Source organism: Balaenoptera ricei, chromosome X (genome assembly GCF_028023285.1).
Source record: "Balaenoptera ricei isolate mBalRic1 chromosome X, mBalRic1.hap2, whole genome shotgun sequence".
Lineage (NCBI taxonomy): Eukaryota > Metazoa > Chordata > Mammalia > Artiodactyla > Balaenopteridae > Balaenoptera > Balaenoptera ricei.
In genome coordinates this window covers 38,052,529-38,069,046 of record NC_082660.1, presented here as the reverse complement: position 1 = coordinate 38,069,046, position 16,518 = coordinate 38,052,529, and the positions used below count along the sequence as shown (strand labels likewise).

General features: G+C 41.9%; 1 protein-coding gene across 4 annotated transcripts in view; it reads right to left on the bottom strand.

Moving 5' to 3' along the window:
* USP9X (ubiquitin specific peptidase 9 X-linked) overlaps positions 1–9,622 on the bottom strand; it is a 120,312-nt gene extending 110,690 nt beyond the window's left edge. For 2 of the 4 annotated variants that reach the window (XM_059911598.1, XM_059911601.1), the window contains exon 1: positions 9,003–9,622. The gene's annotated coding sequence lies outside the window, so the exon portion shown is untranslated. Of the gene's footprint in view, positions 1–6,604; positions 6,659–7,943; positions 7,991–9,002 lie in introns of those variants that run through there. The other 2 variants (XM_059911599.1, XM_059911600.1) reach the window with 2 other exon arrangements.
* Between the last annotated feature and the right edge of the window lie 6,896 nt (positions 9,623–16,518).

Genomic DNA, 16,518 nt, shown 5'->3' with positions numbered 1-16,518 from the left:
GCTGATGCACGTTTGTTTTCCCACTCATTTTATAAAAGGGCAAAATACAACTGAACTTACAAATTAACACACAAGACAGTGCTGTACAAATACAGCAAAACTGCTGAAACAGAACAGTTCTCAGGCAGGCAATACCACCCTGCAATAAAAAGACACTTGCTTCATCAGCTAATGGACAGAAGTCTGAACTTGACTTAAAGAAGTCAAGTGTATTAATAGTGTATTAAGTGTATTTATAGCATATTAAAGTATTGATTATACAAAAATCAAATATATCACAGCTGAGGACTAACATGTTTCAAGTGGAAAAGGTACAGAAATAAGAATCAGAGCTCAAAGTTCTTGTAAGAAATCCTCCCTCTTTATATAGACACAATTATAATATACAACTCTTACCTCCTTTCCCAGTCCACAGAACGTTTTTGGGGGTGGGGAGGATTAGACTGGAACCACAACTCACAACAGTGAAAATAAAGATTATTGAGAAAATGAGACAGCTAAGAAAAAACAAAAACACAAAAACATTAATTCAAAAAAGTCTGGGGCCGGGACTTCCCTGGTGGTCCAGTGGTTAAGAATCCGTCTTCCAATGCAGGGGACGCGGGTTTGATCCCTGGTCGGGGAACATGTTCGATCCCACATGCCGCGGTGCAACTAAGCCCGCACACCACAGCTAGAGAGAAGCCCGCTTGCCGCAATGAAAGATCCCGCGTGCTGTAACAAAGACCCCGAGTGCCGCAATGAAGACTCGACGCAGCCAAATAAATGAAAATAAATTAATTAATTAAAACAAAAAAAGTCTGGGGCCTTTTAGTATATATGTGAACCATCCTTAAACCTCAACAGCCACCAAAGAAGAAAAGCAACAAATGCACAAAATGAAACAGGCCAAAGAACAGTTAAGTTATACTCTCGATGTTACTGCCACTGGCAAAGAACAGGAAGCCCCTTTGGAGACTGAAGAAACAAAGCAACAGAAGTGGGAAAGCACAGGAAGTGTATGGAGAATCCCGAGTCAAGTGAATGGAGAACAGGGGAAAAGAAAATTTTAAACAGTGGGAAAGTCGGAAAGTTATGTTAAAACCAACTTCATGATGAGATTTTTGAACAGTATTTACCAAAGCAGTATCTAAAAAAGGAACAGCGGAGTGAGGAAGGACCCCAAAACAGTGTCTTTAGGCAGGATGAACAAACGGCACACTCTGAAGTCCTGAAGCAGAAGTGGAGGCAGAGGACATGAGGAAACATGACTTAGTAAATTGATTAACTGATAAGAATCTTTGATCTAACACACATCTAACATCTAATAATACGGTTACTTTTACATGATGGAATTATTAGGGGTGGGGTTTGTGTGTTTTGCTCTTTGCTTTTATTCCCTTATGCTACCCAAACTTTTTCTTAATCGAATAGATTACAATAATCTCATAATCAGACAGAAGTTATAAAGGAAAAGTATATAACATCTTTAGAAAGCTTTCTATCAAATAATAAATTGGTTTAAGTATTTAAAAGCAAGCTTTGGTGTTCTGAAAAGTTCATTTATACAGAACTTTATTCCCTAAGACATCAAATTAATGAAATAGTTTGATAATGCCTCTTTCCAATTTAGCTTTCCTTTAACATGAGTATCAAACACCACTGCACTGCTTTCCAAATGGTGCTCTTTGTCCCCAGACTCTAGCTCTAAAGGGTTTGTGGAAATTAATTTTTAAGCTCCCTCTAACCAGTATGTATGACAGGGACAATTGTGTTTTGCTCACCTTGTGTATCCCTGTTACCTGGTATAATACCTAGCACGTAACAGGCATTTAACATGTAATTGTTGAATTTAAAACAAAGTACAAAATAAAGATTCAAGAAAAATTAAAGTGATCAGCCTGATAAAAAATAGGATATGCTGGATTTCATCTCTAAACCGGTAATTCTCCAAGGGTAGATCCATGCTTGGGAACTTGTTAGAAATGCACATTCTTGGGCCCCATTCCATACTTAATGAATCAAACTCTGGGGGCAAGAGCCAGCAATCTGTTTTAACAAGCCCTCCAGGTTTGAGAACCACTGCTCTAAACCAGGGCTGCCAAACTATGGTCACAGATTAAATCTAGCCTCCTGTTTTTGTACAGCCCACAAAACTGAGAATGGATTCCACACAGCGTCATTTACAATCAACTTGATGACAGGGAATATGAACTTTAAACCCCAAATAGGCAAAATACTGTATTATTAGCCTTCCCCCCAATTCTCTTCTTCTCATTAGACCTAAATTACAATTAATTGTACTCAACTATCATTATATTATGAATTCCATCAACAAAAAATTTACCTAATAGCCTCGATTTTGCCTCTTAAGAACGCAAAGCCTAAAGCCTATAATATTTACAATCTGGCCCTGTACAAGAAAAAGTTTGCTGATCCCTGCTCTGAACCCCGACAGTGTTATCAAGGAGAGCAACCAAATCTTTCTACACTACCTTGATCAGGGACAAAACACTCTGTTAGGCAGAACATGGATCTAATACCATATAATCTCCCTGTCCAAGTTAATCGAGTAGACTTATGTAGAAGTTCTAAGTAACCAGCTAAGAAAAAAGACCAGAAAAGAGAGATGCAACCAACAACCTAAACTTACAACTCTCAGTAACCACCAAAGTCAGTAGGAAGGAAATGAACATAATAGGACAGGAAGAAGAGGTCTCTCCTACTCCTTTTTCTCTTCCTAAATTTTCTTCTTCCCACTTCACAGGTAGGTAGCTGAAGATGGGATCCAAGACTTACCAGCTCAAAACTGTCCCAAGGAAAATAATTCCTTCAATAACGGTTGGCCAATATGGGTCTAAAGTGTTCAAACCATACATGATTGATCAGTTACAGAAAGGATAAACAGAAAGGGGCTATAATATTATGATACATCAATTTTGTACAAGCTGTTATAGATATTAGAAGTCAAACATTCCCCCACATTTTGCCTTTGAGGCAAAGTTATTGTTTACAATGTTATCGTGGGGTTTTTTTGTTGTTGTTTTGGCCGCACCGCACGGCATATGGGATCTTAGCTACGTGACCAGGGATGGAACCCATGCCCCCTGCAGTGTAAGCGTGGAGTCTTAACCACTGGACCGCCAAGAAAGTCCCAGTAAACAATGTTATTCTATGCACTCCGTAATACGTAAAGGTAAAGGACAGAATCCCTGACCTTATTTATCCATTATTAGGAAGAGATTTAAGTGTGAATTTTATGAGTGACTACAAAGGTCATGGAATTCAAAGAATTTAATAATTAACGTGACTTGTTAGATATGGAAATAGCTTCACACAGAAGGTAATCTATGTACACTATCTTAGTGAAGTTACCTCACCTCGCTGAGCCACGTTCCTCATCTGAAAAACAAGGAGTTTGACTAGATCTAAGATTCCTTCCAGGACTGCTCATCATAAAAGGATTATTAGGTCAAGTTAAGTGACTCCAAGTAATAAAGAGAATTAGAAAAAAAAAAACCAAAAAAAACCCCCAAAGACGTAGAGAAATCATACTAAGAAAATGATGAACTGAACATCCAACAAATAATTATTGAATGTCTATGTGCCAGGCACTTTCTAGGTGCTAGGGATATGTCAGTGACTTAGGATCTTGAGTCTGCCCAGATGGATGCCACCAACCTAGAAGAATCTGGAGAACAAATTTAATCAAAGCATCTGAACAAAATAAGTAAAACAGGCAAAAAACACACAAGCAGTGCAGAGATAACTGACAGAGAACCAATACAGAAAAGGAATGGGAGGAGGAACGGGTGACACCAGAGTATGTAGTTACTGGCCCAAAATTAAAAGCATCCTAAGTATGGCTATTTCTAAAGCCAATACTAAAAGAATCCATTTCTACTGTACTTGACATTTGGGCTCACTAGAGAAGGTTGGCGTTCATAAGGAAATTCTATTTAACTTATTTTAAAAAGATGAAAGGTAAAAGGAAAGTTCCATCAGCTTATACCAAAACTAGTACATTTCTTATAACAACTTAATTCAGTCCCCTTCTATGAAGCACAATAAGGACTGACAAAATTAGAGCTAGGAAGGACTTTATAGAGACCAGCTAGTCCAATGGCCCTCACTTCATATAACATAAGCTTCTAGACAATAGTCATCTCTAGGACAGTGCCTGGCACAGGGTAGATACCCAATAAATATTTGATAAAAAGGAAACTAATGCCTGCCTTAACAGATATTAATAATGTTAGTATTAGAGCTGGAACCCTAACTCTAAGAAGATGCTCAGTAAGAGATAATAAATAAATGTGTGTGTGTATAAACTCAGAATCTCAGATCTTTTTCTAAAATAAATTGCCAAAAAATAACCTAGCTGCTCATCAGAATCATATTTTGAGTTTTTTAAATGCCCAGTTCCCACCCCAAACCTACTCAATTATAATCTCCCCAGAGTAAGACCTAAGCAAATACATTTTGAAAATGCTGCACAGGTGATTCTCATACACAGCTGAACTAGAAAATTACTGTTAGACAGTGACTGAAAATAGAATTAGAAACCCACTGGCTATAAAATGCATGTAGAGCGTGAGAGTGTACCGAAGCCCAAAAGGTTAGCACAGGCACACTGAAGAATAAATTTAGGTGAGATATCTCGTCTTAATAGTATGCCTTTTCACACCTTATTCCTTAAAAGCATATTACACTGATCATTACTTTACACTCAACAGTAATAACTGAATGATAAAATTCAAACTCCAATATACACAAATATCAGGCGTTTCATGACTTTTTTCCTTATGATAGACTTTATAACATAGAAAATAGGACAGTGATCATTAATTTAACACAAAGATCTCTGACAAATCTTGTGCCACATTAAGAATGCTCATAGAGTCTACATTAGCAGCCCCCCCCATATAGAATTTAGCACAACAGACCAAAGAAATTAAGAGAAACAAACACCAAATAAAGATGTTATTACTATTTCATTCATTCCATAAAATTACCAACCAATATTGCAAAAATGCAAAACAAAACCTTTCATTTTGAAAACTTTTTGTGAAAATTACACTGATTTTAAACTAAGCCAAGTAAAACTCAGAATTCTCAAATTGAGTTAATAAAAATTCACATGATACTAAGTGTTCACTTATGGGATGATTTAAATAGATCACTGGGAGAGAAATGCCTAGATTTTGCATCTTTTAGGAATGTTAAGTTGCCTTACGTTATTTTAGTCATAAACAGACCCACCAATTAAACTATCAACCTGAACATGTTGGAAGATATATGGAAGGGGAAGAACCGTTTGCTGCGAAGTTTTAGCGTCTCCCTTGGTCAATCAAGATATTTCCCAAATTGCAGACTATTACATTTTCATTAAAATTTTAATCTAAAGCCTCTCTGGTACAGGAAACAAAGCAAAAGTTCCAATTTTTAAAAAAAATAGTAATCACTGTCATTTCACTAACATGGCAGAGCAGTCGAAGCACCACTGGTTGAACCTGACAGACCTTAGTCCTTTATCTGTTTAATGGAAATAATATGATCCACATACAGTGATAAATGGAGTGTTTAACATAGTGCTGGCACATAATTAAGTCAACAAATGACAACTGTAGTGATAACTGAAAACAGTTGAAGAAAAAACCATCTTCTTATTTACCCACTGCAAAGTTCAATAAGAACATGCTAACAGCAATAACAATGGTTTTCAACCCGACTGCATGAGAATCACCCATAATCCTTTTATTTTTAAAATTTTTTAAAAAACATCTTTATTGGAGTATAACTGCTTTACAATGTTGTGTTAGTTTCTGCTGTATAACAAGGTGAATCAGCTATATGTATACATATGTCCCCATATCCCCTCCTTCTTGCGTCTCCCTCCCTCCCACCCTCCCTATCCCACCCCTCTAGGTGGTCACAAAGCACCGAGCTGATCTCCCTGTGCTATGTGGCTGCTTCCCACTAGCTATCTATTTTACATTTGGTAGTGTATATATGTCCATGCTACTCTCTCACTTTGTCCCAGCTTACCCTTCCCCCTCCCCGTGTCCTCAAGTCCATTCTCTATGTCTGCATCTTTATTCCTGTCCTGCCCCTAGGTTCGTCAGAACCATTTTTTTTTTTAAAGATTCATATATATGTGTCAGCATACGGTATTTGTTTTTCTCTTTCTGACTTAACTTCACTCTGTATGACAGAGTCTAGGTCCATCCACCTCACTTCAAGTAACTCAATTTTGTTTCTTTCTATGGCTGAGTAATATTCCACTGTATGTATGTGCCACATCTTCTTTACCCATTCATCTGTCAGTGGACACTTAGGTTGCTTCCCTGTCCTGGCTACTGTAAACAGTGCTGCAATGAACACTGTGGTACATGACTCTCATAATCCTTTTAAAATACACTGCTGCCCAGGGCCCATACCAGACCAATTAATAAGTCTCCGGGAATGGAACCCGGGCACCAGTATATATTTTTTTAACCCCCACCCCCGCCCAGTGATTCTAATGTGCAGTCAGGGCTGAGGTCCAACACGTTAACCCTTTCACAAATACTAATGTTAGACTCTATGTTAAAATTAGAAACAAAGTTAGCAATAAATACGATACCTTTCAAAGGTACAGATCCTCAAAGAACTAAATGGAAACTAAAACCCTGTTATCCAATTTTTTGGGAAAAAAATTTCAAGATTCAGAAAACATACCACCAATAGGGGAAATATAACCTGATTTAAACAAAGTTTGGTTCAATATTAAAATTCTGAAACTTAAGTACAAAAACAATGCTTTAAAATTGACCTTATGAAACAAAAAATAAGCTAAAAGAATGCTTGCTTGTGTCCAACTAATCAAGAACTTGATGACTAGCAAATTCATGAGAAACATCCATTTTCAAAAACTAAGCAGCATTATTAATATCATGTCAGAAAAATTATCTTTCAGGAGACATTCATAAAACCTCTCGTCTTCTTGAGATGTCAGAAATTTTATTTCAAGAGCCTGGAAGAAAAAAGATCCAAAGTAAATCCTACTGAAGCATTCCATTGATAAAACAAGAAAACTATGGAACACCAAGAGATTCCAATAATTTGGTGAAAGGTAAAATCTGCCCTTCATAGCTACTTTCTAAGGAATTTAGATTTTCACATGTACGGTTCTTGGTGTTATTTAATCCCTCTAGAAATTTTCCCTCTCAGAAATTACCAAGGTCAGCAAATAAAAGGAAGAAAAGGCATGAAAACATTAAAATAACTCGTTAAGAATTGAAAATTAAGTGTTCATGCAAAAAATATACAAAAAAAGGCAGAAAAAATACATATAGTTCAAAAGTCTTATTTTTAAATGAGAGAAAACAAAACATAACATGCTATCAAAAACATTTTGAGTTCGCCCTTGATACACCAATCTCAAATATTTCTGGTTTTCACTCAAATCCAAACACTGTTACAAGTATGACAAAGCACATGGGTTATAAAATTGAGAAAACAAATGTTGACATCTCTGTATATTTAACACGTAAATCTTTCAGAACTAGGAAGGCATTTGCTGAAACCAAAATGGCAGCCCACTGAATCAGTAGACCAACGAGATCTAAAAGAGTTTGTAGTCTCTATTTTTAAGTTCAAGTATACGGATTAAAAAAGCCAAGCTAGTCACGGTTAACGAGTCCTTACCATATAATCACTAAGAATAGATAATGAGCTCCAGGAGAGGTTAACTATCTGCTGAAAAGCTTCCTAATCTAAAGACCCCCGAATTCTTCCTCAAAAGTTAAGGTTTACGAACGTTATATAGACTTAGGGAGACTCAAGGGTTTCCATGAAACTCATGGGTTTCATGGGGACTCATGGCTACAAATATATTTCCCTCCCCTCAAAATAAAGCATGAAAATTTAACCTAGAACTCGGTCAGTTAAATTCAAAAACTGTCTGAAGAAATTACACACACCTGTAAACTGCACGATGGAAAATCCAATTAACGTTATAACGATGGACCTTGCAAAAAAAAATAACAAGCTTAATTTAAGCAGCTGCTGTTGAAGATCTTAAAAATCCCCGTGTAAGTTCCAGTCGCCCCAGAAATCCATACAAATATTGCAAAACACGTATACACCTGCTCCATAACTCTTTAACTTAATATTTCACAATGAATGAAAAATAAACCGTTTCTCAAACCCGAAGCGTCACATCACAAGAATCTTAAGGTTTTATCATTAACAAACTCGTACATGCTAATATTCTTTGCAGAAACAGTTAAAAATAGAAAGGTGGTCGGTCCAAGCTCGCATGGAAGCGATTTCTGCCTCAAAACATCTTTCGCGGCTTTGGCCCTCCGTAAATAAAAGAGGGCGAAGGAAGTGGAGGAGGCCGATAACCCGGCTCCGGCTCCCAGACCACAGGGCCCAGGAGAAGCTGCGGGTTATCGCAGGAGGGCGGGGGGAGGCGGACAAGTCGTCGGGCCCGATAGCCAGGCGTAGCCGAGGCCTAGCTCTACGGCTCCAAATCACTCCACCTCAGTAATGGCGTTTGGTGTCAAGTGGAACGAGACCGGGAAGGAAACCGGCCGCGAGCCCGCCGAGCGCCGGGCTGCACACCCCGGGACCTGGGGGCGACGAGCCCCCGGCGCCGACCCGGCCCCGGGCTGCGGATGCGGGGGCTGCACGCCGCGCCCGGAGACTCCATCCTCCGACTCGGCCCCAGACAGGACGGAAAGGGGGAGGAGGAGGAGGGACGGAGCCGTCAGCCATTTTCCCTTACAGTCCAAAACACACAGACACGCTCCCGGGACGCCGGCTGGGCATGGAACGGAGCCCCGCGCCCAGACCCGCGCCGCGCGCGCCCGCCCCGCCCGGGGCCCAGGCGGGAGAGCCGGGAAGCCCCCAGCCCGGCCCGCGGCCGCCGCGGGAGGAACCGCGCGCACGCACACCCCCCTCGCCCTCTTCCCCTCCCCTCGATCCAGCTGTTGGCCCCGGAAAAGCGCGTAGTCCCGGCGTGGCTAGCTACTCACCGCACGACACAGGCGTCTTCTCTTCACAAGCAGAACACGCGGAAGCGGCAGCAAGGCTCAGTCCCGGGACAAGGCCGACCGTGGGTGCATCCCAGGCCCAAGGGTGACGGGTGACAAAGTGTGTCGAGAGGCTGCTGCAGGCGTAGGGACCAGGGGGCTGCACAGCGACGCCGGAATTCGCTGCTCGCCGCGCCCGCCCTGCAGCAGCGGTGGCTGCGGCCGCCTCCTCCTCCTCCTTAGCCGGCGGCGGCCCTCTTCCCCCTTCTCGCCTCGGGCTGGGGCTCTCTCTGAGCGCAGACGGGCTCCGGGCGGTGCGTTTCTCCTGCGTCACCTCCTCCTGCTCCTCCTCCCGCAGTGGCGGCTTCACCTTCCACTGATCGCCGCCTCTGTCCCCGCTCCGGGCCTGGTCGCTTTGCGGCGGCTTGCTCCTCGCTCCCGGCGCCGAGCAAAGCACCGGGCGCTGAGGCGGCCGCCTCCCGCGAGGCCTGTGAGCTGAACGAGGCGGGGAGGGGCTCCGCGCGGCAGAGGCCCGGACGGGCCGGGTGCGGGGAGGCTGCGGCTCCGGCGACGGCGGAGACTAGCTTCCGCAGCCGCGGTTGCCCGTCCTCTTCAATATGGCGGATCCGGCAAACCAAAAAAAAAAAAAAAAAAACCGCTCGGCCAGTGGCGGCGGCGGTAGCGGTAGCAGCAGCAGTGGCGGCGGCGGAGGCAGCAGCGAGACGGCGCAGACTCCCACCACCCCCAGCACCGCCCAAGGCCCTGAGGTTCCACGCCCCGCAGGAGGCCCGCCCCGTACGAGGCCCGCCCCTCAGCCCTCCTCCTCCATCCCACTCCCCTTCTCCCTCAATTGCTCTTTCTGCTCTCTCTGGTCCCCCTCCACCCGGGGCCGTCTTACGCCAGGGAAGAGTGGCGCGTGCGTCCGGGAAAGCCGGGCCAGGCGTGAGACGCTTGGAATTCGGGGAGCTGGGGTGGGGGAAGGGACGAAAATGCGGTAAAGATTTTTCAAGCAGTACTGTTTCTTTCGGCCGGCCCCTCCAGGGTCGCACTACGGCCCGGAACTGTGTTCCATACCCCTCGCCTCTGGAGCAATGTGAGGGCAGAGGCGGCACCAGGACGGGCAGAAGTGGGGGAGGGGAGGCCCGAAAGGATCTGGCACACAACACCGGGGAAGGAGCTGGGAGGTCGGGATTGGAAGGTTGCGTGGCCAGGACAGAGTTAATCGCGCGAGCCACAGTCGCGTCGCTCAGAGTTTGACTTGGGCCGCTTGTTTTTGTTCCATTGTGAACCGAGGCCGCGCCGCCGAGTGCCCGGATGATGACGTCACCAGCCTCCCCTTTTTCCGGGATTGTGGGGGGAGGGGTATCGGATCTTGAGGCCACGCGCTGGGCGGTCGCACCCGCGGTGGCTGGGGGTCCCGGCGGCAGAGCCGACCCTCGTCACGTGTCCTGTGAGCCGGCCAGGCCGATGGGGCGGGTACCTTGGGGGAGTGGGCAGCGGTGCGAGGTGCTGAGGGCCGGCCACCTGCTCCTTGCCGATAGGGAGAAGGTGTGGCTATCTCTTGCGGCGGGAGGGGGGAGTTGGGAGTGGGGTGCCTTCCCCCCCCCCACAAAGAAGCAGGTGCTCTGAGAAATTCATTCACGTGGTTCTGCAGCACCCGTGCCTGAAAGCACTTGGGCTCCTTCACAGCCTGTGACCGACCACCCTTTGGCCATAAGAGCCTTAAAACACAGCAGCAAAGAAAAAATTATAAGGTGCCACTGATGGCATAGCCACTAGGCAGTACTAAATGTACCAAGATTAGCCTCTTTTTGCCAAATCATTAACACAATTCAGTGTTAGAACCCGGAAGGGCTTTATGAACCCATGACATCCATTATGTCATGGACTATTTTCTACATGTTTATATTCCAACGTGAAGCCTATCAGGCTAATCTCAAATAAATGGAGTGCAAGGAACAATACAGTGTATCTCGGCTGCCCAAATGAAGAGAAAAGAAATGCAACTCCTAATTTAAGCACAGATATCCTTTTGACATAAAAATGCTTGTGGACACCAAATTGCATGCAAAATCATAGCAAAACACTATAAAACATTTTGTGTGGAACAGAGTTGGATTTAGTTACGCTATAATTATGTTACTTTGTAGTACAAAGTTGTTAAAATGGAATCCAAACTAGTATAGGGTGACACTGGGAGAGCACAATGATACCAGTATCTTAAATTTTGAAACCATTTCCCTATATAGTAGTAGACTATACAAAGTTTTCACCATAAAAATCACCTAATAAGGTGTCCAAGACACAAAATTCATAGGCCTAATAATTCACACCACATTTTATCTTGTTTTTGTAATTATTTCCATGAATGGCTTGTCTTCTCCACTAGCTTATGAGCTCCTAAAGAGTAGACTACCATCCATGTACACTGTAAGTTTGCTAAGTGCATGGTGGTTTTATTTAATCCTCAGAACCCGCCCGGTGAGATAGCCAGAACATATATTGCTATCACTGAGTCTAGATAACAGAAAGGGTAAATGATTTGCCCATGGTCACCAGACAGGATTGGTAAATGTTGAACATAGGTCTTTTAACCCTATCAAAAATGCACCTTTAAAAGGATGTCCCCTCTCACCAATTCTATTCAAGATTGTACTTGTGGCTCACATGAGGGAAAGAAAAAGAACTATAAGGCATTCAGGTAAGAAAGGAACGATTAAACTACTTCTATTGGCAGATGACATGATCTTGTATATAGAAAATCCTGGGGAATCCAGTATAAAAAACTATTAGAGCTAATAAATGAGTTTAGCAAGGTTGCAGGATATAAGGTCAATATTTAAAAAATCAATTATATTTTTATGTACCAGCAATAAACAATCTGAAAATGAAATTAAGAAAACAATTCTACTTCCAATAGCATCAAAAAGAATAAAATACTAATGAATGAATTTAAGTGAAGGACAAGATCTGTATACTGAATACTACAAAACATCATTGAAAGAAATTAAAGACCAAAATAAATGGAAAAACAGCCCATGTTCAAGGATTAGAAGACTTAATATTGTTAAGATAGGAGTACTCCCCAAATATATCTACAGTCAGCCCAATCCCTACCAAAATCCCAGCTGGCTTTTTTGCAATAAGCACATGAAAAGATGATTTACATCACTAGTCATTAGGGAAGTGCAAATCAAAACCACGATGAGATGCCACTTCACACCCATTAGGATGGCTATTATCAAAAAGTGGAAAATAACAAGTGTTGGCAAGGATGTGGAGAAATTGGAACTCTTGTACACTGCTGGTGGTGAATGTAAAATGATGCAGCCACTGTGGAAAAGTTTGGCAGTTCCTCAAGGAGCTAAACTTAAATCATCATATGACCCAGCAATTCCACTCCAAAGTATATACCCACAAGAATTGAAAGCAGGGACTCAAACAGATACTTGTTCACCCATATTCTTAGCAGCATTGTTCACAATAGCCAAAATGTGGAAACAATCCAAATGTTCATCAACAGATGAGTGGAAAAACAAAATATGGTATAAACATATAATGGACTATTAGTCAGACTTAAAAAGGAATGAAATTCCAATACCTGCTACAACATGGATGGACCTTGAAAACATTATGCTAAGTGAAAGAAGCCAGACATAAAAGGTCACATATCGTATGATTCCACTAAATGAGGTACCTATAATAAACAAATTCATAGAGACAACAAGTAGGATAGAGGTTACCACGGTTGGGGGGAGGAGAGAATGAAGAGTAATTGTTTAACAGGTACACTGTTTGTTTGGGGTGATGAAAAGTTCTGGAAATGGAAAGTGGTGGTGGTTGCACAGCGCTGTGAATGTCCTTTAAGCCAATGAATGGTACACTTTAACATTTCACGTTATATATATTTTACTACAATTTTTTTTTACAGTGGGAAAATAATCAGTTTCATATGCTTTAGCCTATAAGCTATACCCCCACCAGTAGTTCTAGGGGGACTTAGTCTATCAAGTCAAGCTCACCAGCAACTCATTCCTTCCTATGCTCTGTGGAGCTACCCAGTGTGCACCGTGGCTCCCAGGGTGGGTGTGGCCTACAGGACTGCCCATTTTTGACACCTTCCACTCAGTTAATGGGATAAGAAATGAACAGTTCTAAGTTTAGAGAATAGGTTCAATGTCACAGTGCAGCTCCTTAAAATCCATATAGTCCAGGCCTTCCTTCTTATGTCTTTTGTTTTGGTTTCTCTTTTCTAACACCTGTCCTTTAGCTTTAAAACTAATTTTTTACTTCCTGGTTCTGGCTCGGTAGAGCAAAGCCTTATTATATTACATTTCCTCATAAAATTTCCCAATGCACTCTTATTCTTCCCCGCAGAAAAGCTTGAAAGTATACTCATTTTTTACGAGTACACTTACCTTAAAGAATAGACAGAATTTCCTGGATAAGTTGTTATTATTTAATACTTTCAGGGCTACACATTTCAAAGTTCTAAAGACAGTGTTAGATGCTTCATACCTGCAGAGACGTCTTCTGGGTTAATGGCCAAGCTAATATAAAAGAGGAGGGAGCTTTGATAATATGTCCCCTAGAGAAGGCTTTGTGGTTTGAATGGAATGAGGAAAGTCCACAATGACTATTTTTAACATAAAAATATGAGAACTAAGAATCTGAGGAGATGGTCCCATTTCATCTTCCTTCATGACAACAGGCAGAGGATGTAGCTAGGGAGAACAAGGTACAACATAAAAGATCTCAGCTGATAATATGCTAGTGCTCAAGGATATTCAATTGAATTTTAGACACCAGTGCCTAGAACAGACATGCTTAAAAATAGCCTGTCCATCCTGCTCCGGGAGGATCTCTCTGAAACGGACTTATTCGCAGCTAAGGGCTTGGACACAGTCCAGGGTATTATTTCACTTATTTTACTCTAGAGCTTTCTGATCGCTTGGGTTTTATTTAAATTTTGAAGGTTTCTATTTCATATATTTTATGTAAACCACCACAGTGCAAAATAATCTGATCCTTTTAATTTGTTTTTACTAGCACAGTCTTGCTTATTTCATCTAGGCCAAAGAAGTACATATTTTCCCTGTTGGAGAGTAACAACCATGCCTCTGGAGAAGACAGGTGAATTGCTTTAGCGTGACTTAGGGCTGCTAATTATGCCTCACTCCTGCCCTTATGCTAGCTCTAATAAACTCAGAGCTCCTAACAGTGGTATAGCTCAGCTCTGTCCACGTGTCTGTCCAGAAGATTCCAAATTTTCCAAGTCTTACTTAGCTAAAATATATGATTTAAATATGGACCTGCAAAGTCAGCCTGATTTTCTCAACCATTTTCACAATCAAAACTGCACTGCAGTCACCCAGCTCAACCATTTGGTAATTCAAGTCAGACAGCAAGTTAAATTCTTACTACATGCAGCCTGGTGAAGCTTCAGCTCCAGTCTTGCTTTCTGCCTTAGCACACCTTCCAAATCTCTCAGCCAGCCTGGAAGTTTTGTAAAAAGGCAATTTTTCAACCAACTCTTCCTTTTGCTTGTGTTTCTTCGAAGTCTACTCTAGTTTGGAAATATTATTGCTTATCCCAGAAAAAAGTCAACACTGTTAAGCTCTAAGGCTCTGATCACCAATTTCAACATGTATGGGGGTGGGGGGAGGGTCTTTCCCCACATCACCAACTAACAGTTCTCCGACACCAACTGGGTGTCCTACCATTCAACCCAATTCTGACACTATCCATCCAGAGACAGCATCAGATCCCACAGGTTAAGGGCTCAGTCCCACAAGACTGCCCTCCACCTCAGATGCCAATTGCAAGTCCAGGTTGTCACATGTGCTTCTTCTGACCAACCAGCTACAGACTGGAGGTTCCAACGACCCCCTATTTGGGTTACAGGTTAAGGGCTCAGTCCTACAAGACTGTCTTCTCCCCCCACTTCAGAAGCCAATCAACAAATCCAGAATGTCACCTGTGCTTCTGAGGTAATGGCTATAAATCACAGAGGTTCCCACAACACCCTCCTTGGGTTTGATTAATTTGCTAGAGCAGCTCACAGAACTCAGAGAAACATTTTACTTATTACATCACTGGTTTATTATAAAAGGACAAAACTCAGGGACAGCCAGATGGAAGAGATGCTTAGGATAAGGTATGGGAAAGGAGCATGGCATTTCTATGCCCTCTCCAAGCGTGCCATTCTCCCCGAATCTCTGCATGTTCATCAACATGGAAACTCTCTGAACCCTCTTTTTTGGGGAGGATTCATACCATAGGCGTGATTGATTAGCTTAATGGCCATTGGCAATCTATTTATTTCCAGTACCTCCCCATCTCAGGAGGTTAAGGGGTGGGACTGAAAGTTCCAATCCTCTAATCACATGGTTGGTTTCCCTGGCAGCCCCCATCTTTAGGTGCTTTCCAAGAGTCACCTCATTAACATAAACCCAGTTGTGGTGGAAAGGGGCTTGCTATGAATAACAAGATACCCATTTTACCTTTATGGCTCGGAAGCAATAAAGTTTCAGGAACTGAGGACAAGAGACCAAATATTATGACAAAAGATGCTCCCATTGCTCTTATGGCTCAGGGAATTCCAAGGATTTTGAAAGCTGTGAGCCAGGAACCATGGACAACAACCAAATATATAAGAGAAATATATTTTGGTCATCTGAGCAACAAAATATATATTTCTTATAAATCACAATGTCACAGGCTTATAAACAAATATGCTCATTTGCTACTAATTCATATACTACAGCATTATTAATCTGAATCTTACCAAATTAAAACATGGTATTCAGACAGAAACTGTCTAGAATTTTATGCTTGCCCTGTCATTGGAGGAATGAAAAAAAGGCATTAGTGACATCAACAGTATAAACGAAATTATGAGAGAATTATCTACAATCTAGTCTCTCTACACTACAGTTGTTTTGAACATTTTAGAAAATTCTGTTGAAATACTAAACTCCTAAATCATTCTTACTTATTAAAGTAGCTTCTCTAAGGCATTTGAAACCAGCATAGGAATGACCTGAATGTTCTGTTCCACACAGATCTTTCTAGAATCAAGAATGAAAGGGCAAGTTAAAGAGGGGCCCCTGGGTGACTGTACTGCAAGCTACCAAAGTTTGAGATTCACTTCCTTTAGGACTTCTAAGACAGAATTCATCTGTTAAGAACGATAATATATATTCTAGTATATAATTATATTATATTAAATATATAATATAATAAAAATGCCATTTCTCGAAATATATTCTGCAAATCAAGCTTTTCACAAACACACAAAGAGGCTTACTTTCAACCAAAATTGGTGAGGTTTTTAGTCTTTTGTTTTTGCTTATTTATTTTTGTATTTTAAACATTGTATTTTTTTATAGTAATCTTTTATTTATTTATTTATTTATTATATTTATTTTTGGCTGTGTTGGGTCTTCGTTTCTGTGCGAGGGCTTCCTCTAGTTGCGGCAAGCGGGGGCCACTCTTCATCGCGGTGCGCGGGCCTCTC